We start from the raw sequence: 26,963 nt of genomic DNA on the forward strand, positions 1-26,963 counted from the left end.
CGAGTGCCTTTGGGTCTCGCTCCCTGTTTGTGCCATCGATTTGTAAGTCGATCGGCTTGTTTCTGTACCTGTCGAGGAGCACTAGTTTCATGGGACTCACCGGCTATATGCTGAGGGCGTCCATGACGAAGCTCTGTTGTGTGTTCCGTCTGGTTTGGTGGTCCCGTAAATAACTTTGTTTCAAGAACTGCAATCCTTTGTAAAAGTCTGTGGCAGTTAGTGCAGCAAGTAGATTCCAGAAGAGGCATTTTCTCTCTTATCCTTGTAGGCAGTTGTGTTTTCCTTTCCCCGGAATGTAAGCTGGTCGGGTAGAAGAATTCTGCGTTTTTGTGGTAATCCAAACTTTGTCGTTTGAGCACTGTGCTGATTTGCTGAAGTAAAAATTAGGTGATAAAAGGAGCTAAAATATAAAAATATAGAAGATAAAATATAAAAGCGATAGAGCAAAGCGCGGAGCAGTAAGCAAGAGCGTCCGAACGGTAGCTGAGCTGAGCAGGAAGCCTAGTCGCGGAGAAGACGGAACGAATATTCGGAGTTAAGGTTCCTATGGGGAGCGCTTTCAGCGTGGGACCCACCGAATCTCCGGTTTCGGGTAAACCCACAAACGCTGGCTATTCTAATGTTTTAATTAGAAACAGGTGCGTAAGGATGGTCCGCGGGGTCCCGATTGGAGAGCCCCGAAGAGAAACCTACCTCCATTCTTTCTGCCTGAGCCCCGAAGAGAACAGTTACGCTGGTGAGCAACCTACTTTCATTCTCTCTGCCTGAGCCCTGAAGAGAACAGTTACGCTAGTGAGCAACCTACCTCCATTCTCTCTGCCTGAGCCCCGAAGAGAACAGTTACGCTTTCATTCTCTCTGCCTGAGCCCCGAAGAGAACAGTTACGCTGGTGAGCAACCTACCTCCATTCTCTCTGCCTGAGCCCCGAAGAGAACAGTTACGCTGGTGAGCAACCTACTTTCATTCTCTCTGCCTGAGCCCTGAAGAGAACAGTTATGCTGGTGAGCAACCTACCTCCATTCTCTCTGCCTGAGCCCCGAAGAGAACAGTTACGCTGGTGAGCAACCTACCTTCATTCTCTCTGCCTGAGCCCCGAAGAGAACAGTTATGCTGGTGAGCAACCTACCTTCATTCTCTCTGCCTGAGCCCCGAAGAGAACAGTTACGCTGGTGAGCAACCTACCTCCATTCTCTCTGCCTGAGCTCCGAAGAGAACAGTTACGCTGGTGAGCAACCTACCTTCATTCTCTCTGCCTGAGCCCCGAAGAGAACAGTTACGCTGGTGAGCAACCTACCTCCATTCTCTCTGCCTGAGCTCCGAAGAGAACAGTTACGCTGGTGAGCAACCTACCTTCATTCTCTCTGCCTGAGCCCCAAAGAGAACAGTTACGCTGGTGAGCAACTTACCTCCATTCTCTCTCTGCCTGAGCCTCGAAGAATACGGCTATTCTGGCTGTCCTCCTGGTTGACACGAAGAAACCTGCCCACGGAGAGTCGTTCTAAAATCAGAGTTTTAATCAATAAAGAACTTTTTACTGTACTTCACTGTCTCTGTCTGTCTGTTGTGTACCTGCGGTGTCGGCTCCTCACAGTGGGGTGTAAGTCAGGGGTTTGGCCGGTCATCTGGCGCCCGCCCCGGCCTACACCAGTGACATTCGCATGACAATTGTGATTTTGGCTTGACTCTGGCCAGAGAGAGACCGATCGGTACAAGAGGTAAACCCAGAAACGAGGTGAATACAGCAATGGGCTTGGACTTGTTGCAAGCAGCAAAAAAATTGGCTTTACAATGACATAAAACATATGTATATTGTATTTTATTTGGCAGAATCACCAAGAAAATTACAGTAATTTAATCTGCCTGATTATATTGTCTGCTATATTTGCTTATTTATTAAATCCAGGTGGGTGATAAGATAAGATAATCTTATACAGAATATAATGTATATTGTAGGCCTATATGCAGGGGCGGATGGGACAAACATTCAGCCCTGGCACTGTAGTCACACAAACACAGTATACTGCCAAAAATGATTGTATACTGCCAGAAAGCATTTCAAGGTCAAAGGGGCAATGTCCACTGGGCCACCCCCTCTCCCACTCCCAACCTTTCTCAACATTTCTGAGAACACTTTTTTCTGACAACACACTTTTTCATGAGACGTTTCCTCAGTAGCAGAACTTTAACTATAACTACAGCCTCAGACTTCTTACCATATCAGGAACAGAGACTCCAGGTAAGATGTGATTTTAAAACAATATCAAGAGGCAGTGTCAGTGTGTGTTGGAGTAAAGGTTGAGAGAAGGTTGAGAGAAGGTTAATACAATGCTCAGCAAATCAATCTACATGTTCACTGAAAGGAAAAGTTAATGCAAGTTTTGCATTAATGCAAATTGTGAAACCATGAAGTTGAAACTGGAGAGACTAGAAAGTGCAACATTGTGTTTAAATATTATATTATCTTTTACCTTTTATATTACTGTTATATATATATATATATATATATATATATATATATATGTATGTATGTATGTATGTATGTATGTATGTATGTATGTATGTATGTGTGTGTGTGTGTGTGTCCTGTGCTAGCAGAATGAGTCAGAATGTTAATTCTTTCTAATAGCGATAAAAAAATTCTGTATTATTAATTTTAAGGCCAGTCAAGTAGTTTGTTGAGGGTTGGTTTGTAGGGAAGGACTACACGCCTGCGCACATATATTCAAACGCACATACCTATAGACTGAACTCGTAATACGCATGTAATACGCCATCAGCGTTCTCACTGGTTCGCATTTTTGAAGTTTGCGCAGAAAGAACTTAAGAGTTTTCTGTTAGAACGGTGTGTGTTAGCGGCCCCTAAGTTAATAACTAATGATCTTCGCAAATGAAGTGAATCAATCAAACTAACTTTATCTGGAAAATAACTTTATTCTAGAGCTGCTGTAAAGCCTAAACAATCTCTGTTACTGTAATCTCCTGTTATCACTGTAAAGCTGCTTTGGAACAATCTACATTGTTAAAAGCGCTATATAAATGAAGATGACTTGACTAATTATGAGCTGCAGGAAAAATGTCAATTTTGGTCGAATTTGAGGTTCTCTGAGAGGAATACCTTCAAATACTGTTTTAGCGCAGCATTCCAACTTTGTGAATATTCATAGCCAATTCTCGATGGCATGAGTGATTTTCAAACTCATGCTGATGTAAACAAACGATCTTACGCGCGCTGACGGACACAAAAACTCTCAGACAGCTCGATCTTGACATACACACATACACAGAATTACAGTGTTTCAAAATATCTGTCTTGGCAAGTATTCACACGAACATTATCTGTTTTGTCTTAAATTAACATTTTGTGAACTGTTGGGGGAAAACATTTGATGTGTAACATTATATTACATCCGTACGGTTCTGTAAGTCATAATATATATGCTGTCTGTCTCATTAAAGTTAATCAATCAATTGTGGTATCATGGAAAGATAATGAATATATATTTTTTCAATAGATATGGATTTTGACTTGGTTTGTTCCAAATGTGGTGTTATTATCAGGGATTTTACAGTATGATTGCTTAGTGATTTTGTTTTGGAACCTTCAGAAAACTTTAACATGATTCTTCTCAAAACTCTGTTGACTGAGCAACACATGTTTGAAGTCGATAGAGACAAAGAAACACAGACAACAGAGAGTATAATGGGGATAAAAGAGAAGACTGTCTATGAAGTAAATTTATGTGATTAGTGGAATATTAAACAAAACGAGTAACGGCTATATAGCTGTGTGCGCGAGCTGATAAGAGAAAAACGCGCAGTAGGTCAGTCGGATGTCAATGGCAAATGAAGGAAAAACGAGGCATGTATTCTTAAGGTTAACTGACGAGAGAGAAAGAGAGAGAGAGAGACAGACAGAGAGAGAGAGTACTTCTGTTGAAGACCCTTGTCAAAAAATCTTAAAGGATTCCAATAAGAAAATTGTACAGGATTCTAATTAGAATTTCTATCATATTTTGGAACCATTCCTATAGGATTTCCAATAGGAATTGTCTTATAGGACTATACATACATATTCTATAGGATTCCGATAGAAATAGTCTTATAGGACAATGCATAAATATCCTGTAGTATTTTCTACAGGATTTTAATGGGATCCAATTGGGTCACTACTCCGGTTTATATGGGATTTCCTTTTTTTTTCCTGAGAATTTTTTAGAATCCTAAAGGTGCACTTTTCCAATGTTTTTCTTTTACTAATGGTAGTTTTTTTATTGTGTCTTGCAGTTTGCTTAAACTCACCTCAATGTAGACATTGTTCACTGTTTAATGTATGTTGTGCAACCTGCAGTCACATTATAAACAACATGGCAGGTGATTTGGGCACACAGTATTAGTGCACACATTTTCTAAGGCACTGATAATGGATTGATGAAATAAAACAAACAAATCAACAAATGCATTTTCTGTTATTTTAATTTCATTAGTATTTTCTTTTTCTTTTTTTTCTTTCATAACTAATGAATTTATTACTTTTTACAGATTATATACATTACAGACTTACATTCAAACAAACTCACACACAATCATTGTGGCGCCTTTTTGAAATCTTGCATTCATCTGCACATTTCTGGGACATGGCCTTCTTAATTATACTTGCTTCAATATTAAATTTATTTTGTAGCCTGTAAGGAAAGAAATAAACAGAACATACGTTTACAAACCATAATGATTAATGAGGAATGGTTTTGGGCATCTATGTTCACAATAGAACTCCTCAAGGGAAGCCTGTGCCTATATTCTTATAGGGATATTCTTACTATGGATTAGGGTTGAGAGAAAAAAAATCGATTCACCTAGCTATCACAAAACATTTTTTTACGATTCTAAAATTTAAAAAAATTATTCCAGAATCAATATTAATTCAAATTCAATTGCTTTTTTTTTTCATTCTTTTTTTCGTTGGAAGCACATCCCATGTTGGGGGATCTTCAATACATTGGATTGACATAAACCTCATTTTCTAAATAGGATAAAAAAAAAAAGACAATATTCAGTCAATCACATGCTCTTGATGTGTGGGTAAAACAAAGAGTGTTTATCCTAATATTATATGCTTTGATGTTTAATGTAAAAAGACATGAATGTTTTATAGGTGTATTAATCTTGGTTGAGGTTTTGTTAGATCTGGACCTATATTCAGACATAGCCTCGCACCAGCCGGTGGATCTAGCCGTGTTACTGTAGTTGCGTGCCTGTATGAATCTTGTACATTATGACAGCCTGTTGCTTGCTTTCTCTCAGGAGAGATATGCTCAAGGTCAAAGAACACAAGTTGTTTCTCGTTTATATTGCGAGGTTTACAGTGGATTTAGAACAGATAAGGGTCATTTCCCTCCAAAATAATGTTTTAAACTGTTACTAAGCAACCAGCAACAGAAACGTATGTCCGAGGCATAACCGACAGCCACTGATGATTAAGTCCATTGTGATGTTAATTACAAAAATAACCTTTAAGAAATTACTTAAGTTTCTACTTAAGGTGTATTTCTACTTAAAAGTTTCTACTTATGGTGTAAGTAGTTGATAAATGTAAGGACCGTTAACGTTAAACATGATCTATACTGAAAAGCAGATGACTAACGTTAACGTTACTGACCACACATGTCTATGTTAAGAAAAAAACATTGTACGCAGGCTTACACATAAATATTTCTAGATTGTGTCAAATGTTAATATAAAGAAACATTTAAATATGTTACTTACAATTGTTTGTCACAGCTCGTCACAGAAAGTTCGTCTCCTCCGACCGTTGCGCTGCAGTGTGAGCAAGGATGCACATGCGCAATTGAATGTTCATGCCTACGAGTTGTGGGCGGTGTTCTTTGTATGAATATACAAATTATTTTCCGTTCAGTTTTTATTATGTTAACTTTCTAACGCCAAGCTTTTGTATTATAATTATTATTATTATTTACAATAATAAATAAATAAATAATGATAATAATTAATGAATAAATAAAATGTTGTGTTTAAAATGAACTTGCTGTATAAATGTTTATAATATTTAATATTATACATTTAATGTTTAATATTATATATTTAATTTAATATATTTTATATTCAATGGTGTTCCTGCAAGTGTAAATAAATCCTTTTATTGTGTCGACTAAATGACATTCTACCTAAATTGTATTTATATTCTTTTATTTATGAATCTGTCTATAATGTATATAATTTCTGAATTGAAATTATTAAAATGATCTTGCTGTATAAATGTTTATAATATTTAATTGTAATTACCTGGAAAAACAGTACAACATACAGAAATACAGATATAGAATAAAAAATATATATATACTATAGGACAAACTGAAATTCCATGAAAATAAATTTGAATGAATGACTCTAAGAATAATACGATCCTATAAGAATCAAATTAGATCCTACAGGACAAAGTGAAATTCCATTAAAAAAAATCTGAATGTCCAATAGGATTCTAAGAATCCAATAAGATCCTATTGGAATCCAATAAGATCCTACAGGATAAACTGAAATTCCATTAAAATAAATCAGAATGTCCAATAGGATTCTAAGAATCCAATAAGATCCTATTGGAATCCAATAAGATCCTACAGGATAAACTGAAATTCCATTAAAATAAATCAGAATGTCCAATAGGATTCTAAGAATCCAATAAGATCCTATTAGAATCCAATAAGATCCTACAGGATAAACTGAAATTCCAATAGGATTTTTTGACAAGGGGACTCATGACTGCTGATCGTTCACTCAGCACACGTGTCATTTGGATTAAAACTAACTCGTATTTGTAAGTAGAAACTGTCACCTGATTTATGTATAACGAGTGGTTCCCTACATTATAACAGGATGTTTGCAAGTCAAGAAGTTTAATGAACGCAAACATCTGAAGTGCGCGCCCCGAAAACCTGTGTCTCTGAATTCTTCAATACTGAATTGAATTCTCTTTCACGTCTTGTGCTTGGACAAACTCACACTAAATCGTTTAAAAACACCCGTCTTGGCGAGTATCCTAAACATAGTCAGTTATATCTCAAGGAAACGTAGACAGTATATTCATATTGGACCGGTGCATTCGGTCTTAAAGGGACAGCAGTCTAATAAACCTGCAAAGAAATCACTCACTGCTGTTGACTAAATACCTCTCGTAACTTTATGAAGTTCCATCTATATTTAATTTATACAGTGAAGAATATGCAGTGATATTTCACATATGATTACTTTGTTTTCTTGTATTTATTTGTGCTATTTGTAATTTGATTATTTGTTCATGTTTTATTAATGACTATTTACTTGTCTTTAATAATGTTGTAAATTTACATTAATCAGGCTTGTAGTTTTGCTGTAGTATAAAAATTATAATAGAGAATTGTGATATTTCACTGGTAAACATCTGAACCGCTGGCCCAGTCCTCAGCACTGAGCCCTGCTGGAGCTGCTCTGAATATGTGCTGTGCTATTAAATGATAGATCAAATATGATAGAGCAAAAGAATGAACAATAAAAGTAACAGAAACTCATACAATGCATTTTAGCAGGATTAATTAATCATGAAAATAACTGAAGAAAATATATATTTGCTGAACAAATTAAGCCAACTAATATTATTTATATTATTTTGGTTTCTCTACACAATATATATATATATATATATATATATATATATATATATATATATATATATATATAAAAAAAAATTTGTTGTTTTTTATTTTTTTTACAAATGCAGTGAAAATACAGGTATCGGTATCAGTACTCGGTATCGGTGAGTACCAAAAATTTAAGTATCTGTATCAGACTCTTTCTGGAAAAAAGTGGTATTGGTGCATCCCTATAAAAAAATTAAAAAAAAATAAAAAAAAATATGTATATAAAAGTGGCGAGCGGTGAGTTTTTTAACCTGGTATGCTGGGTGACGTGTCATGTCAGAAATGCACCTGGTGAACGTTGGGTGGGTTTATAATAAGTGAGTTCGCTCTAGACAGTGTTCGCTGCTCAGTTGCTTACTCTCATGACATATAGCAACACAGATAAAAGTTTCTTGATATATTTGACCATTTATTGAAAGTAGCCATTTGCTAAATATGCTGTATTTTTGTAATTCCGCTAGGTGGCACTAATGTCACAGAAACTACATGCTTCACCTTTAAAACAGGGGACGCACTAATATAAATCAGAGATGACAAATCAGAAACACCATGGCAGGCGTCAATTTAAATTTATGACGTAAGTGTTTTTTATTTATTTATTAAGAGTTAAAAATGTGTATATTATAATAAATATTAGTAGCCTATTATAAATAACATGTATGTAAAATATGATTAGAATAAATGTAAGGGAAAATTAAAATATAAGTATTCGTTTTAAATATATGTTGAAATAATGCAAATTGATGACTTTAACAAACACATAGACTACGATTAACATAGCCTTGTATTCATGGGTTTCATCAGGTCCCTTTCCACAGGTGTATAAAATCAAGCACCTAGATTATGAATGCAGACTGCATTGTGCTTGATTAATACACCTGTGGAAAGGGACCTGATGAAATCCATGAATAGTTACAATTCTGCTTACAGTAGGTCTGTCTTTAACAGTTTATACGTTTTTGTTAATAATAAATATCCTTATGGAGAAAATAAAATACTATGAAAATAGTTTCCTTTATGTCTTTTTTTTCCACTTGATTTAGTCTAGTTAGTCTTGTTTTTTCCAATCCAATTTTTGTGGATCGAGATATGGCAGTAACAGCACATTTTTCCTCTTGGGCGAACGATTCGCGGACACCTTTCCCTGCGCATTAAATCCCCCATATGCCAGCAAACCAATGAGAACGCCGGACAGTGATGACGATCCATAACAACAGAACGTAAACCAATGAGAACGCGGGACAGTGATGACAATCCATAACAACAGAACGTAAACCAATGAGAACGCGGGACAGTGATGACGATACATAACAACAGAGTGTAAACCAATAAGAACGCGGGACAGTGATAATATCCGTAATCAAACTATAAATAAACTAAGCAGTTTTTAAAGTGCCATGTGTAGCGCATTTTTTACAATCTATGATTAGACCGTTTGTTTTTTATTTTATTGTTTGCCATCTCATCCAGTAGCAGGTGCTCTAAACGTATTGTAGCGTAGGCCCATGACCAAATCAAGCGAATAATAGCCACCGTTTTGAAAATGGAAGATAACGCACAGAACGGCCAGCCTGAGCGGACAATTACGACCCCAACTCATCTAAAAAGTAGTGTCTGGAAATATTTTGGGTTCTACACCGTAGATGGTAAAGTAACCGTTAAAGATAAGGTAGTTTGCCGTATTTGCAAAAAAAAAAAAAAAACAGTTTACTTACGCATCCTCGACATCCAATCTTCGCGCTCACCTGTGGAGTTACCGTAATGAGGGCGGAGTCAGAGACAGAGCAGACGGCCAGAGCATCGCCAGGCGTCCAGCATCGAATGACTGCATACGTTCCTGCACAACCGGTCGGCACCTTTTATTCCATGTGGCCTGATTTTGTGATTGGCTATGCATAGTGACACTTAATATAGATTAAGTTGATAACCTGCTGTTTAAAAGAAAAATTCAGACAGGCCTGTTTATGACTGTCAGACTGTTAATAAATTTGTGATTGAATCTCCGTTACGTTTTTTTTCTTCTTTTTCTCGTAGATATTAGAATATATTCGAATACAATGCTTGATATTTGATATCCGTTCAAATGAGATTTTTCTCAAAAGTGACAGCCGTAATGAGAACACGGGACAGTGATGACGATACATAACGTACTTGGTTACTTACGTAACCTCGGTTCCCTTAGAGATAAGGGAACGAGTACTGCGTTGCAAACGCTGTGGGAAAACTCCTTTTCTCGAGAATATTGAAGCCTTTATTTTAAAACGCATTGCTGCAGCACAGGCGAGAGCATCAGGCTCGCGCGAGCATGCTGATAGGCTGTGCTGTGGCAACTGCACGAACCAATGGCGGATAGGCAGAGGCGCGCGAACCAATCAGGGCGCTTGGCACACTGCCAAAGTCAAGCGCGCGAAAATACACGTGACCATAGAATATAAATACAGATAAAATCCGCCATTTGACAGGTATAATCGACTGAAGCGAAAAAAACACCTGACACAAGATAAACAGCATGGCAAGGCAACGCAGTACTCGTTCCCTTATCTCTAAGGGAACCGAGGTTACGTAAGTAACCAAGTACGTTCCCTTACGAGAACGTTCTCTCGTACTGCGTTGCAAACGCTGTGGGAACGCTATTTAAAACGCCGTGCTATAATCTTGTGGCCGCTCTGACTCACCAAGTACCGGGAAGTTACAGAATTGGCCAAGATAAACGAGACCGAAACATCGGGCCCAGAAATTTAAACCATAAGAAATGGCCAAGGGCCAGTCTTACGTAACCCACAACTCAAGGTGACAACCGTGTGTCTGAGTCAAAAACTAGTCTGGATCCACAGAGCCAGGGTCTAGATAGAAAGCACTCGTGCCTGCAGAGCAGGGACATCCAAGTTGTAAAATCTCACAAATGTGGCCGCCGCACAAATGTCCTCGATCGGAACACCACTCGACCAAGCCCACGAAGAGGCGACACCTCTCGTAGAGTGAGCTCTAACACCTATGGGACAGGAAAGGCCCAGTGAGGTGTAAGCCAGAGCAATGGCATCAACTATCCATCTGGACAGCGTGAGCTTAGTGACCGGAAGGCCTTTGGTTCGGCCCCCGAAACAAACAAAGAGCTGTTCAGACTGTCTGAAAGAGGCCGAACGCTCTAGATAAATTCTCAAAGCTCTGACAGGGCAGAGCGTGAGAGAATCACTGTCCTCCTCAGTGGGAAGAGCTGACAGAGAAATAACCTGGGGTCTGAACGGAGTTGAGAGCACCTTAGGAACATATCCATGTCTTGGCCTAAGAATGACCTTGGAGTCATTAGGGCCAAACTCCAGACAGGAGGCGCTAGTAGAAAGCGCCTGCAGGTCCCCTACTCTCTTCACTGACGCCAGTGCCAGGAGCAGGGCGGTTTTCAGAGAGAGGGGCTTAAGATCAGCTGACTGAAGTGGTTCAAAGGGAGGCCCCTTAAGAGCCCGCAGGACCAGAGAAAGGTCCCAGGCCGGTACAGACGGCGGCCGAGGCGGGTTAAGCCTTCTGGCGCCCTTAAGGAAACGAACTATAAGGTCGCTTTTACCTAAGGAGGCTCCGGCTTCCAATACGTGATAAGCAGCAATGGCTGCCACATACACTTTGAGAGTGGAGGGGGAACGACCCGCATCCAACATCTCCTGCAGAAAAGAAAGCACTTTTGGTACTTCACACGTGTGTGGGTCGAGGCCTCGAGCTAAACACCAGCTGGAGAACACTGACCATTTAAGGTGATAGAGGCGTCTGGTAGACGGAGCTCTAGCCTCCTTAATAGTGTTCAGGACACCTTCTGGGAGATCCTGGGGTACCCGTTGAGTGGCCATACATGTAGGGCCCACAAGTCGGGACAGGGATGCCAGATTGTCCCGTTGGCCTGAGTCAGAAGGTCGCACCTCACTGGGATTGGCCATGGGTCTGTTACAGACAGTTGCATCAGCTCTGGAAACCAAATCTGGGTTTGCCAGAGAGGAGCTACTAAGAGAACTGCGCTTCTCGTGTTCCTGATCCGTTCGATGACCTGAGGGAGCATCGAGACCGGAGGAAACGCATAGAGAGGAAGGTTGGGCCAATCGTGGGCCAACGCATCCCTGCTCTTTGAAAAGAAGATTGGGCAGTGACAGTTGTCTTTTGAGGCGAAAAGATCTACTTCTGCCTTCCCGAAGACCTCCCAAAGCAGGAGAACTGTCTGAGGGTGGAGAGACCATTCCTCTGGGGGGACTCTGCCCCGAGAGAGCATGTCTGCTCCTATGTTCATCGTGCCTGGCACGTGAGCTGCCCTGAGCGAGCGCAGGTTGGTGTGAGCCCATAGCAGGAGCTGAGAGGCTATGGCAAACAGGTTGCGAGACCTGATGCCGCCCTGGCGATTTATGTAAGAGACCACCGACATATTGTCCGTCCGAACCAACACGTGGTGACCAGCCAGGTATGGGAGGAAGGCTCTCAGGGCTAGAAAAACTGCTCTCATTTCGAGACAGTTGATGTGTAGGCGTTTCTCCGAGCTCGACCAGAGGCCGGAGACAGGCCTGCCCTCGTACAGAGCTCCCCAACCCAGGTTGGAAGCATCTGTTGAAATCATCCTCCTCTCCGAAACCACCCCCATGCTTACGCCCTGCTGGTACCAGCTGGCGTCTTTCCAATGGGCCAGGGCTTGAACACAGCGCTGGTCCACCTTGATAATCAAGTGGCCTGAGTGCCAGGCGTGGGGTGGCACCAGAGGTGCTAGCCACAGCTGAAGAGGACGCATACGCAGTAGGCCTAGTTGGAGTACTGATGATGCAGAGGCCATCAGGCCAAGGATCCTCTGAAACGTTCTGAGGGGTACATGAGAGCCCTTTAAGAACGATGCTGCGAGCTGCTGAATCGTTAAAGCACGGGCCGGTGTGGGCCATGCTTTCATAAGTACGGAGTCGAGAACTGTTCCCAGGAACGTGATGCGTTGGCTGGGCAACAGAATACTCTTGGAAAAATTGACCCTGAGCCCCAGACCTTCCAAATGGCTGAGGAGCCAGGCTCTGTGAGTATGTGACTCCGCCTCTGACTGAGTCAGTATGAGCCAGTCGTCGAGGTAGTTTAGGATGCGCATGCCCCGCTGCCTCAGGGGGGAGAGAGCTGCATCCATGCACTTCGTGAAAGTGCGAGGTGCCAGTGCCAGTCCAAATGGTAGAACTGTGTACTGGTATGTCTGCCCCTCGAAGGCGAATCTCAAGAATGGCCTGTGGTGGGGGTTCACTTGAATGTGAAAGTAAGCGTCTTTCAGATCTACTGAGAAAAACCAATCGCCTGGGCGAATTTGCGCCAGGATATGTTTGGTCGTGAGCATTCTGAACGGCCGTGACATGAGAGCCTTGTTCAGATGTCTGAGATCTAAAATGGGTCTCAGGCCGCCGTCTTTCTTTGGAACAAGAAAGTAACGGCTGTAAAAACCTGACTCGCTCTGAGAAGGGGGGATCTTCTCGATGGCCCCTTTTGCCAGCAGACTTAACACTTCGGTGCGGAGGACATGACTCAATGTGCTCCTTACCGTGGTTTGTATAACCGCGCGAAAACGCGGTGGTCTGCGGGCGAACTGAAGCGAGTAACCGCGCTTTATGATGTTCATCACCCAATCTGAAATTCCGGGGATAGCTTGCCAAGCTAGAGCCCGCAGAGCCAGAGGTATTATCATATCTGGAACGCCCAGTATCGGGGGCTCGGACTGACATGTATGTAGGTGAGAAATTTTGCTCGATTTGTGCTTTTTGTGGGTCGCTGTTAAAACAGCGTTTGTGTGCAGGGGTGCGTGACAGGTGACGGGCCCATGTACTGCATTTAAAACTGCTCCAACCACCTGAACTGAAGAGGGGGCTGCGAGTAGCACTCGAGCGACTTTTGGGGCTGGTCCGGCCGCAGCGGGACAATGACCCCTCTTTAAGCTGGTTAGGTTGGCTTCTTGGGCTCGTGATCGAGCGTGAGCTTAGGCCGTGGGCCCTGGCGCTTCGTGAACGGGAACCGTTTAGCAGGCTTCGGGTGCTGGCTGGTCTCAGCCGCTGGGCGGGGCTGGAGGACCTGTGAAACTACCCTCTCAGGTCGCGGCGTGCTCTTGGGGCGCCGTTGGACCGAGCTAGAGCGTTTGGGCAGAAAGTGCTTCATAGCGCTGGAAGCTTTTTGAGCCTCTGTGAAGCGTTCTGCGAAGCCGCTAACAGACGGGCCGAAGAGACCGGATGGTGTAACTAGATAGTCGAGGAAGGCGGTCTTATCTGCGTCCCTGATCTCAGTTAAATTCAGCCACAGGTGGCGCTCTAAAACCACCAGGCTGGCCATGTTGCGGCCCAGGGCTTGAGCAGTGGTCTTAGTGGCCCGCAGCGCCAAATCCGTTGCACTTCTGAGGTCCTTAAAGGTGTCTGGGTCAGGGCCTGACTCATCCATGGAGCGGAGGAGCTTAGCCTGGAAGACTTGAAGGGTCGCCATGGCGTGAAGTGCAGAGGCGGCTTGACCAGCGGCAGCATAAGCGCGGCTGGCGATGGCCGATGTGGTCCTGCACGGCTTAGATGGGTGCACAGTCTTAGACCTCCAACTACCTGCAGTGGGAGGGCATAAGTGTGCGGCGACCGCTTCCTCCAGTGGAGGGAGAGACATATAGCCTTTTTCTTCAGCGCCGTCAACAGTGGAGAGCGTCGAAGAAGCAGATGAGCGCGTTCGCGCTGAAAAGGGCGCGCGCCAGCTCTTAGTGAGCTCTTCGTGGACCTCAGGCAGAAAGGGGGCGGCGCGCTGACGAGGGGCCTGATGGCGCCCCGGCAGGAACCATTCGTCGAGGCGGCTTCTGGGCGGTTCAACAGGAGAAACCCATTCGAGTCCCAGCTCGTTGACAGCGCGAGACATGACACGGAAGAGTTCGGCGTCGATGTTCGCTCGAGTGTCGGAAGAATCCAACTGAGAGGGGGGGACGGGGTCCGCGGAGCCCGACCAATCCTCGCTCTCAGATGCCGCCACGGAAACTGCGTCATCATTTTCCTCAGCAGATCCGCCAAAAGAGACGAGTCCAGCCGCATCAGATGAGGGGCGTTGGTCGCTCCGAGAAAATAGAACTGGAGAAGGGGGCGTGGGCGAAGCACGTGGAGAAAGGCCCGGCGTGCATTCGCTAAACTCACTGCATTCAGGACGCCTCTGCTCGCGTCGCTTCTTCCTACGGGGCTCGCGGGGCGCCGAAGACGGAAGATGGGCGGGATCACTCACCGACGAAGCGAGGGCGAGTCTCGAGCGTAGAGTAGAAACAGGCATCCCGTCGCAGAAAAGGCAGCCGCCTTTGGTGAGCGCTGACTCGGCGTGCTCAGGGCCGAGACAGGCAGCGCACTGTGTGTGTCTGTCAGACACATGCAGGGGAACCCCGCAAGATAGACAGAGAGAGGGAGGCATTTGAAGCAACGCCTATGCGCTGTGAAAACAGCGATTTGCTCTTTTAGATAGAGAAAAAGGATACTCGTCGGATGCCACAGGGAAACGCTTGGCTGGCAGGTGCCGAGATGCGAAGCTGTTCCGCTGGAAGGCTTTTCAGACGACGAGCGGCTTCTATCCGGAGATGATCAGCGACGAGGTGAGTCGAGCTGAAGGAGATTAAATCTGTCAAATGGCGGATTTTATCTGTATTTATATTCTATGGTCACGTGTATTTTCGCGCGCTTGACTTTGGCAGTGTGCCAAGCGCCCTGATTGGTTCGCGCGCCTCTGCCTATCCGCCATTGGTTCGTGCAGTTGCCACAGCACAGCCTATCAGCATGCTCGCGCGAGCCTGATGCTCTCGCCTGTGCTGCAGCAATGCGTTTTAAAATAAAGGCTTCAATATTCTCGAGAAAAGGAGTTTTCCCACAGCGTTTGCAACGCAGTACGAGAGAACGTTCTCGTAAGGGAACAACACAGCGTAAACCAATGAGAAGACGGGACAGTGATGGCGATACATAACAACAGAGCGTAAACCAATGAGAACGCGGGACAGTGATGGCGATACATAACAACAGAGCGTAAACCAATGAGAACGCGGGACAGTGATGACGATACATAACAACAGAACGTAAACCAATGAGAACGCGGGACAGTGATGACGATACATATAAACACAACGTAAACCAATGAGAATGCGGGACAGTGATGGCGATACATAACAACAGAGCCTAAACCAATGAGAACGCGGGACAGTGATGACCATACATAACAGAGCGTAAACCAATGAGAACGCGGGACAGTGATGGCGACACATAACAACAGATCGTAAACCAATGAGAACGCGGGACGGTGATGACGATCCATAACAACAGATCGTAAACCAATGAGAACGCGGGACAGTGATGACGATCCATAACAACAGAGCGTAAACCAATGAGAACGCGGGACAGTGATGACGATCCATAACAACAGATCGTAAACCAATGAGAACGCGGGACAGTGATGGCGATACATAACAGAGCGTAAACCAATGAGAACGCGGGACAGTGATGACAATCTTATAACTACTTATAACTACTAGTTGGCTTGTGGTTGGCACTATCTAAATCTCGCCTAGAGCACCAAACAGAGCCTGGGCCGGCTCATGAATATTTCACACCTGGGAAGACAGAGACTCCTCTCTTAATGGCCCTATCATGAATGGGACTAGAAGAAAGAATGTGAGGAGATTAAAATAATGGCTTTTTGATTGTTTTTATTTTATTTACATCAAAACACAATCCAAATATACATAACAAAGGACAAAAAGGCACATTGTTGAACAAACTGATCTAAACACCTTGGTGCCATTCCTAAAACAGTCCTTGTTCAACATACCTGTCATTTACCCTGTCATCATCTCTTTAAGAAAGAAAGAGACTTCCGGTAGAGTGAACGCTGGTGTGTCTGTCTGCCGCTGCTCTCTGGGTTTTCGTCTTAGTGGCGTTCTGTATGAATGACTTTAGGAACCTCAAATATTACCTTCTCTACGTACAATCTTATGGATAAATGACTTGTCTTGTGTTTGAAATCTACGCTACACCTCATGTCTTACTGGATTAACTCAAGGAAATTAAAACCGCTGCACTCACCTTTGCTGTGACCGTTACGTGTAGTGAACCTTGTACCTAACCCTAACCCTAACCCTAACCCTGCTTGTTTCCTTGTTCATTGTCAACATCAAGTGGGGCTGGAGCGTGTGGGTTTTAACTCCGAACTGTTCTGGTGGATGCATTGAGAATGATCTGCCTTCTGTTGCTTAGTCTGGCCTTCTGGAATTTTACTGCCTGCCCTCGCCAACTTCAACAGAGAGTTTCCTGCTTGTCTGATATGGTCCTATTCTACTCATCTCTGGAGTTACAGAGTTTGAATTCCTAGGATCGCTTGTCAGACGGAGTATACAATCATTGCACTGCGCATCGCTGTTATGTCCATTGAGGGTCAAAATGACGACATCTCTGCAGATTACAGATCGACCACCCTGATAACGGCCAAATACCGGCCATCTGATCTTCATGCCGTCGTTCTTCGATTAGTGAAAGTAATACGAAGCGGGGTGGAAATCTTGACATACTGACACGCACATCTCTCCCCAACAAAACATGGATAGTGTCAATATTAAAATGGCTCTCATTAATTCTCGTTCAATATCGAACAAGTCCTTTATTCTTAATTACTTTTTTATATTACAATCTTTGGATCTCTTATTCATCACGGAGACGTGGCTGAACCCCGGCGAACAAATGGCTTTGGGGGATGTAACACCACCAGGCTACGACTTTCTAAATTCCCCACGGATTTCAGGACTCGGCGTTGGTGTCGCTACTGTTTTTGAAAACTCTTTTAAATGCAGAACCTTTGAGGCCCAGTTGTAAAAAAATCGACATCTTGGGTCCTGTTTTCTGTGTACTCGTCTACAGACTTCCCAAATTTAACAAGGATTTTATTCAACAGTTTTCGGACTTCCTCTCTGGACTGGCGTCTCGTGGTGACAGACTCCTCACTCTTGGGAATTTTATTATCCATGTATGCTGTCCATCGAAACTGCTGGTAAATGAATTTATCTCGCTCACTGAGTCACTAAACCTTGTACAGCACATCACTGATCCTACTCACAACAAGGGTCATACATTAGATCTGGTATTATTGTATGGTCTTTCTGTGTTCAATTTAGTGATTTTATATACTGGCATTTCTGACCATTATTCAATCATATTTGAGTCTGTGTCTACCTGCCCTCACCCTTTACATACGCAGTTTTAAACATGTAATCTTACATCCCTGCATCCGGCAATACATGACAACTACAGAACGATCTCCAAACTGCCTTTCATGTCAAAGATTTTGGAGAGAGAGTTGTTTATTCCCAGCTCTACTCCTATCTAAATACATTTAACATTTTGGATACATTTCTGTCTGGTTCAGATGTGTTGCACAACACTGAATCTGCATTATTGAAGCTCACAAATGATATTCTAGTCTCCATGGACTCAGGTTCGCCTGTTGTCCTAGTTTTGTTAGATCTCAGTGCTGCGTTCGATACAATCGACCATGATAGTCTTTTAAATCATTTAGAATGTATGGGGGTATCCAGGATTAAGAAAAAGGAATCATATTTCCCCAGTTTTGGTATCTCTACACTGGCTCCCGGTGAAATTCAGGGTGGATTTAAAAAATTTGACTTTTGTTTACAAGGCACTATTTGGTCTCGCACCCAAATATACTAGTGAACTTTTACACCCTTAAGGCAGGCATACACTGTGCGATTTCTGCGCGATTTGAACTGAACGAGTAGATGTAAAGCCAAAGCCAAAGCTCACGTTTTATGTGCTCACACTATACGGTCCGATCATCAAGCATTTTTTTGCCTCTTCACGATGACTCGCTTAATTTTGTCCTAATTTGTAAGTCGCTTTGGACAAAAGCGTCTGCTAAATGACTAAATGTAAATGTATTCTTGCTTGATCTGTAAAGCACTTTGGGTCAACTTCTGTTGCTTTTAAATATGCTATAAAAATAAAGGTTGACTTGACTTGATCAGAGAAGGTTATGAGGAGTCAGCAGGACTCGTCAGTGGCATCTGGTCCCGGTAAAAAATAACTGTGAACCTGCTGAAATCAGGAGCAACTAGGGCTGCACAGTTTAGGGGGAAATCTGGTTAAATTCTGGTTAAAATTGTGATTTAACATTCACATTGTGCCTTCTTGTAGGGTTGCACTATTTCATTATTATAAAATTACAGTATTTAAGAATAAATATAATATAGTAATTAAAATACTACTAATAATTGCATCTTTATTTTATAAGAAAAATGCAGGCAGCCTATAACTATAAATAATTAGAAAGGAACACTTAAGAAACAACAAACAAAGAACGAGAACAAATGGTGACAGGGAAAACTAAGCAGAATATGACAATGAAACTAAACAAGACAAGACAAGGTCGACAGGCATCTCCTTCACATTCAAACAGGTCTCCTGGTTGACGATTCCAAGATGGCGGCACTTTTGACGTACCTGAAGCAGCCGAGCTGCACCTACTGTACATATCTATGGTTGGCGACCCTAGCTGCGGTGAATGCACAGGTAAGTGCACTCCCTCAGACAAAATGTGCAAGTGTAACCAGATGTATTTCATGAGTTTAAGGATAAAAAACCTTTGTGGAAGTTTTTTTATTTTTTTAACTTTTTTTATTTTTTAATGAACCATTCCTTCAAAAATAGGAAGTGTTACAACCCAAACCTGATGAACTTCAGATTTTAACCACCAGAGGACTTCATTTCTTAGCAGACGAAGGAAACAAAAAACATCCAGGTAAGATTGAAATGTTGTTACAAAATGTGAATGTGCAATCAAAAATATCACTGGACAGATTCAATATCATTTGAAGGAAAAATTCCCTAAGAGGGGTTGGTAATGACATTTCCATAGTGTCAACACCATGACAGCATTTAGTTCCCCTTTCAGGGAACCAAGTTACATGCGTAACCGGAAACGTTCCCTTTCGGAACTGAACGCTGTCATGGCATTGACACTATGGGAATGTCATTACCAACGCTGCCACACTGAGGAAGATTGTCTGCTCAACAAGGCTGTGCAATACTGGCATAGACAACTGTTGAATGCAGACATGACTTAGTAAACCCTGAAGGACCTGTGACCCTGGGGTTGAGCCCATGTCCAGACTGTAAATCCTGAGTAATGTGTGTGGAGAGGGCCAGCCGGCTGCAGCACAAACCTTATGTAAGGGCTCACCCCTAGATAGAGCTATAGAAGATGCTACACTCCTTGTGGATTTCCAGAGGCAAAGCCATTACGAGAGCCTCATAGGACAGAGCGATAGCATCTATAATCCAATGGGAAAGGCACTGCTTGGTGACTGTGTTACTAAAGCAGACCAGAAAACAAGACAGGGGTAGCTGCAGGTCAGAGCAATGGGCGTGCAGAAAGGAGGTGTGTTTTGGAGGTGTGAATTGCTACAACAGAAACTAACCCTGCCGCACACCTTGGTCGACAGCTTTCGCGACCAATAATAAAGACCCTTCTATGCGCACCTACCATTCGGCATGCCCCAACCTTTCGTCATGCTCATTACTCCAACCTGCAGATATCCACACTTGCAAAAAACTGGGCGAATGTACGCCACTGGTCCGACATAAATCCTAAGAGCCTGGATTGGTTATATTAGATGCAGCCTCTCTATTGCTCTGGCGATTCATGCGTCGAAGGGAAGTACGACCAGGTGGCTGGTTACAGGAGGTGTGCAAAATAGCTCTGATCATACCTGGGGCAAAGTCTACTGACAGGGCCTGCAGATCTCCTACTCTTTTGAGCAATGCCAATGCAAATAGTAGAGCCACCTTAAAAGTGAGAAGCCTCTCTGAGGCTGACTCTAAGGGCTCAAATGGAGCCTCTAATAAAATAAAATAAACTTTCCAGGACCACATAAAGATCCTACAAAGGAACTCTGCAATTTTAGGTCATACAATTTTCTTGTGGTGGGAGCTCTGGAAGTCAAAAGTGTCTCAACATCCTCAGTTGAGAGATCAGAATATATGAGCTGTTACCTTTCAGGGACAAGACCCAAAGTTTCCAAATCTCCAGCCAGAATGTAAATTGCGCTCTGGAAGAGCAGTTTGGCTTCTGCCAAAAGCAGGAACTGCTGTGCCTGCCTGAATAGGAGGTGCAAGCACAGCTCGCTCTGGTGATTGATGTGAGAGACTCTATTGTAAGTTGCTTTGGATAAAAGCGTCTTTTAAATGTGTACATGCAAATAAAGCATTTTATATATAATTATACTGACCTGAAGGTCGAAAGTTTAATTCTGTATTTCCTATGACCATTTTCTTTGCCATGTGCTTGCTATGGCTTCAGTGCTTTCTTGACCCCATATTGCTACTTGCATCTTTATTTTAAAATGGATTTCTTCAGTATTAACACTTTCCATTGACGGAAATTTCCATCATTTGTGAAAACGCTTCCCCGCCATTGACGGAAATTTCCGTCATTTCGTGTTTTCACTGTTTTACGGTAGCGGGCACTATTACACATCTTCTGAAAGAGTACAGAATCTCCTGATCAAAACACAGGTGAAAAAGCAGAAACATTCATTCATCAACATTAAACATTGCCTAATGTTACCGAATGAAAAGTCGACCCAGGACAAGCTATAGGACTGTGCAACTTTGAGGGTGTTGACTCAATCTACTCGATCCATCTATGTTTTTGTTGTGAAGAGGCAGAGACAGTGGGATCCATTTGCAGCTTTTTTAGAGAATGGTCAAGACAGGCAGGGTCAAAAACAGCAGACAGGGCAATGCAGGTTAGGCAGAGACAAACCAGGTAGACAGGCAAGGGTCGAGGCAGGCAGCAAGAATCAGGAGTCGATAAACAATCCAGGTCAGGCAGAAGAGAATCAGCAACGATAAACAGTCCAAGGTCAATAACAAAATCAAACACGGGAAATAACACTCAGAAATGGCCAGGGCAGATCAAGACTTCACACTGAATGGTGTGTGGAAGTGGTTTATATGTGTGTGTAAATGAGGTGCAGGTGTGTAGTGCAATCAGTCCCAGGTATTATGGGAATTGGAGTTCGGTGAGTAATATTAATATTCCGGAGGCGGTTCCCTCCGGTGGTGAAGAGGAGGTGGTGCGGGAGCCTGCTCTGTAACAGTTTTGATCATCGTTCTGAATTAGATCTAGATGTAGTCTTTGACAAAAACGTGATTTTTTTTCAGCTTTTTGCTCAAATTGTTGCTTTTTTTTTTTATACTTAAAAAGGAAGTGCATAAAGCTAGAATAAAATCTTTTTGTTTTTTAAAGCAGAGGGTTTTTAAAGCAGAGGGTTTTTATTTTGAAATTTAGCATGTTTGAGATATTCACACAACAAAATATTCTGGGGGTCATGAAATGTTGTGAAAATGATCCACAATGCTGGCAGTGGCTAGCAACTTTTTTCAAAAATGCTGGCGGGTAAAGAGTTAAACAGTATTCATTACCATCAGATATAATTTTGTTAATATATGATAAATATTCTAAGTATAAATGATACCTTTTATTTGTTATTTACTGCAGCCCTGGCATCACAGACCATTGAAGTGGCAGCTCTAGGAAGACCTCTGTATCCTGGTATGCTGTATGACTGCCGCAAGGATACCTTCATTCCAGGTGCTTTACAAACCTAAAATATATAAATAAATAAAAGTTTATTTTCCCCTCTTCATCAAATATTGCATCACTAATTACCAATCCTTGTTTAATAACACTATAAAACCTGCATGTTTCTTCAACAGTACATCACTTCCTCGTACATCTATCTGTAAATTACAGCAACGTCTGTCTGTCAGTCTGTGTGTGTGTGTGTGTGTGTGTGTGTGTGTGTGTGTGTGTGTGTCTGTGTGTGTTATTCGCATATCTCTCAAACCGTTAGTCCAATGGATTTCAAACTTGACAGGTGTCTTGCTACGGGCACGAGTAAGTGCAGTGCCAAGTTTGACGTTGTTTGGATTAGAAATGCAAAAGATATCATTAATATATATCGGTAAAAGAAGCACACACTGCACACTGAATGAGCACAGCTGGCCACTCCCCCTCTCACACTGACACTGAAGCTGTGTCCCAATGTGAAGGCTGCATCCTTCGAAGGACTGAAGACTTCAAGGATGCAGCCTTTGCGTCCTCCGAAGGACGCACCATGTAGCCTTCATAGGATTTCCTAATTGCGCAACCAGGTGTTTCTGATCACCGCTCCTCAACGGTGCGAGAGGACAGCTGCCATCCTGATAACTCATTTGATATAGCCTAATTGAGTAAACAGCTATGGAGCCAGAATTGGCTATTGTCATTTTTATGTTTTATATTTTACTGGAGGACATGGTGAGGATGTTTCAGCCCCGGCGCTGCCAGGTCATGTATTTTCGGCTTAGCCCTGTTTGAATATAAAACCCAATTGAATATAAAAAAGTCCAGTATTTCTCCCGCTCGTCATCGGCAGCTGTCACGGTTGCCAGGCGACAAGAGTCGCAGTCCTTGTAGGCAAGACCGGTCCGAGTGCTTCAGATGCGCCCTTTGATATGGGACATATCAAACTTATATGAGACTTTAATTTTCAAACTGATATGGGACTTTAATTTTCGGAACTGCATATTTCATTAAATATTCACGTACAAATGTGAAGTAACCTACTGAAGTACCTTTTTTCCCTCACATATGATTTTACATTAAACTACACAAAAGTATATAATGTAACAACCTTGAAAATATTCATAAGTAAAATGCAGGAGTAGCATAATATAAATACAAACTATAATAAAAACCCTGACAATGAGTTTTTTTTCCCTGCAGAATACATACCTCTAGTTTTACTCTTGATACTAAAAACTTGTTATTAAAAGTACTTTTTTTCAGAAATTACTCTTTTTGAAAGTCTAATTATTATTCTAATAAATTCTAATAAAAGTCTACATCATTTTTTTCTTTTTTTATGTACTGTAAATGTTTGTTGATTTTGATATGTTTAACGTATGTTGTTAATAGTTGGAAAAAGTACTTTAATGTAGCCCATGGAACAAATTATTTTCATTTACCAATTGTATTTTTTAAAAAAAAATTTTAAGGTATACAAGAGTTTGTTTTAAGTAGAAATTATGACTGTCAAAAAAATAACCAATGTCCAGAACAATTCATTCTCTTTTATTTACACATTTAAAGTTACATAAAAATAATGTACAGATTTTCTTTCCTTTTAAAAAATAGTGAAAAAAGTTAAAGAATATGTAGAAAAAAAGAAATATTTTTCAATCATTTTCTCAAGAAGAGAAAACAACCTGTCCATCCTCTCCCTGCTCTCTTCGCCTCTGCCTTGGTGCTGGTGCTGCTGGTGCTGGCTCCTCCTCACCGTGGATACCCACTGCTGAACTGGGCCCTGAGGACAAACCAGGGCCAAGTTTCAGCAGTGGGTTTCCCACTCACACCCTCACCTGTCCCAGGACACTTGCAATCCTAAGGGCAGAGCAAATTAACCATGGCTTGTTAACAACAACAGCACAATACATTTCAGCAAAGACGTGTGTATTAACTTTCTTACTTTGTATTTTTTTTCTCCTGAATTGCTCTAAAAAAGCTTAACACAGGGGTGCAATCTTAAGTGCATTGTTAACACTGCAAAATATGACACATCAAGACATGCATACAAAATACTTAAGAAATCATATTTCTATATACTCAAATTTGGTTAAAACCACATAGCTTTCATGACAGCACTACAAAAACACATAAAAGTGAAACCCCATTGCCTTATCAACTGCTTTTCTTATTGTTGTGGGCTTTATAGGGTGAGTGATATTTCTTATAATACACAAGTGAGATAGACTAGTGCAAATATTACAAATAGGTCGTTAAACTAATATTAGCACAAGTTTTGCCTCAAACTACCTGACAAATGAAGCCACGCAATGGTGACGAAGGAGTTAAGATGAAGTTTATAATAAACTTTAACTCGGTTTCGCTAGCTATTTAAGTAAATGAAAACATAATACTTACATTTAAATGTGAATTTTCTGTCCACCACCGATCTCTAGTCTCGACCGCCTTTAAAAATAAATAAATAAATGCTGTCGTCAACGGTGCGCAATGAGTTATGGGGTAGAATAGGGTAGGATAGGCCGCTAAGTGTTCATTTATGTATCCTTCCTTTCACGGGGAAACGAAGGAGGCATTTGGCGTCGCTTTTGAATCAGGGTAGCCTTCGTCGCGTCGCAATGACGCAACCGGTCTTCAAATACGGACTTCGGAGGATGCAGAACTGAATTGGGACAGCCTTCATCGCGCCGCGGTGACGCAATCAGCCTTCGAATGCGACCTTCCAAGGATGCAGCCTTTGAATTGGGACGTCCTTCGTCGCGCCGCTGTGACGCAATCGGCCTTCAAATGCGGCCAATCGGCCTTCAAATACGGCCTTCGGAGGATGCAGCCTTCACATTGGGACACAGCTTGAGTGAGCACAGCTGGCCACTCCCCCTCTCACACTGACACTGAGTGAGCACAGCTGGCCACTCCCCCTCTCACACTGACACTGAATGAGCACAGCTGGCCACTCCCCCTCTCACACTGACACTGAATGAGCACAGCTGGCCACTCCCCCTCTCACACTGACACTGAAGGCTTGTTTGAGATGAGCAAAATCTGCGCAGAATCGATCACCGGTGATCAGCGCGAGATGCATGCCGGTTAGAAATGTGTCCTAGTGCGGTCAGCCTTGCTCTGATGTCATGCTGACGTATGTCAAAAATCTCTCGCGAGCGCAAGGCGCACCTGTCGGATTCTGCTGTAACGACAATGACTATGACATGCGGTCACATGCTGTTCAAATTAGTAGATCCTGATCTCCCAACACATCCTTCGTTGTCTCCTTAGACAACGAGTTTGTTCATGGCGCCTCTGAGTCTGCTTGAACGGTCAAAATGGCATCTTTGTGGCTCCCCAGAGGGACATTTGATTCACATAGGGAACCCTGTTTTGGAGAATACCCTCTAAAACCCCCATTTGAGCATGGACTCCCTGTGACTTTTACAGCCTCATGACATTCCAACGCACGCACGCACACACACACACACACACACACACACACACACACACACACACACACACACACACACACACACACCAAGAGACCAACATTTGTGTGTAACTCAGGATAAGCAATATTTCTTGTAAATATATGTACAATTCCATTATGCATGTGTGGTTAGTTTGCCTTATAATAGAGGTGTGGTTTACTAGAGTATAATTTTGAATTCTAAAGGTTCACTGAAAGAAGGTTCCTCAATAGTGTCTTGTAACCCGACCTCGACCTGGTCATAAACTTTATGACTCCAAAGCTGCAGCTCAGCCAGTTCTTCTGCAAGCCAACATTCCAGACATTTCCACACATATGATCCAATAGCAATGTTTGTGATATGTATTTTTATGTGTGTATAATTAGCCAGATAATGTCTGAGGTATCTATGCAACGTTATTACGTTAATCAAAATCACTAGGCTAAGTGATTATGAGGAAATTATGTAACCCTGTATTTCTTTCATGCAAAAACGTCATTCGAGGTGTCAATGTAATGGGAAAAACACGTCGGAGTCGAATCTTGACTGCAAAGTACAATAATATGCATTTATTCCAGGAAATACCATATTTCTAAATATGAATGTTATTTTCGACCTCTCACATGACAGTCAAAGGGGGGGGGGGGGGGGGGGGGGGGGGGGGGGTTCTTCACAAACAAAGAAACCTCTCCCCGCTTCAGATCAGAAGATCTGATTCGTCCTCCACGCAAAAGAAGGCGTACACGAGACACTGTTAAAAGTCCGAACCTTCAGTTTAGACTCTCTCTCATCCAACTCAACTCAACTCTCAACTCTCAACTCATCCTCTCTTCGGACCTTCTTCTCCCCGGCGCAGCGCTTCTCCAAGGAACATCTGAAGGAGGCCCTGGCCTTCTCTATCGACGAACACATGTTCGAGTCGTAGCTGCGTCCTTTGCAACAAAGACTTTAAACCTCTCCCTGCCCGGGAGATGAATCTGAACTTTCTCGGTAACGTTAAATTCAAGTGAGCCTTTACATCGTCTTGCGAAACGACCCAAAAGACGAAGCTAGACGCAAACCAGCCGGACACGCGCACGCGCGCCCCCTCTTCAGCACCACACTGAAAGAACACAGAATCTTGCACGTAACGTAACTCTCTCTAAACGCTGATTTCAGGTGTCCAATTCTTAGGTCTGTGAATTAAGTTACCCTCTATCTCTTCTCTCTG

The 26,963-nt window shown here is 42.5% G+C and overlaps 1 pseudogene across 1 annotated transcript in view; it reads left to right on the forward strand.

Moving 5' to 3' along the window:
• The first annotated feature begins 2,130 nt into the window (after positions 1–2,130).
• Positions 2,131–26,963, forward strand: part of LOC309492962 (verrucotoxin subunit beta-like) — a 35,091-nt pseudogene continuing 10,258 nt past the window's right edge. The window contains exons 1-4 of the transcript XR_014211748.1: positions 2,131–2,236; positions 19,128–19,240; positions 19,379–19,469; positions 22,233–22,325. The product of XR_014211748.1 is annotated as a verrucotoxin subunit beta-like (transcript). The remainder of the gene's footprint in view (positions 2,237–19,127; positions 19,241–19,378; positions 19,470–22,232; positions 22,326–26,963) is intronic.

This window comes from Leuciscus leuciscus, assembly GCF_965113295.1.
Source record: "Leuciscus leuciscus genome assembly, chromosome: 2".
In the NCBI taxonomy this organism is placed as follows: domain Eukaryota; kingdom Metazoa; phylum Chordata; class Actinopteri; order Cypriniformes; family Leuciscidae; genus Leuciscus; species Leuciscus leuciscus.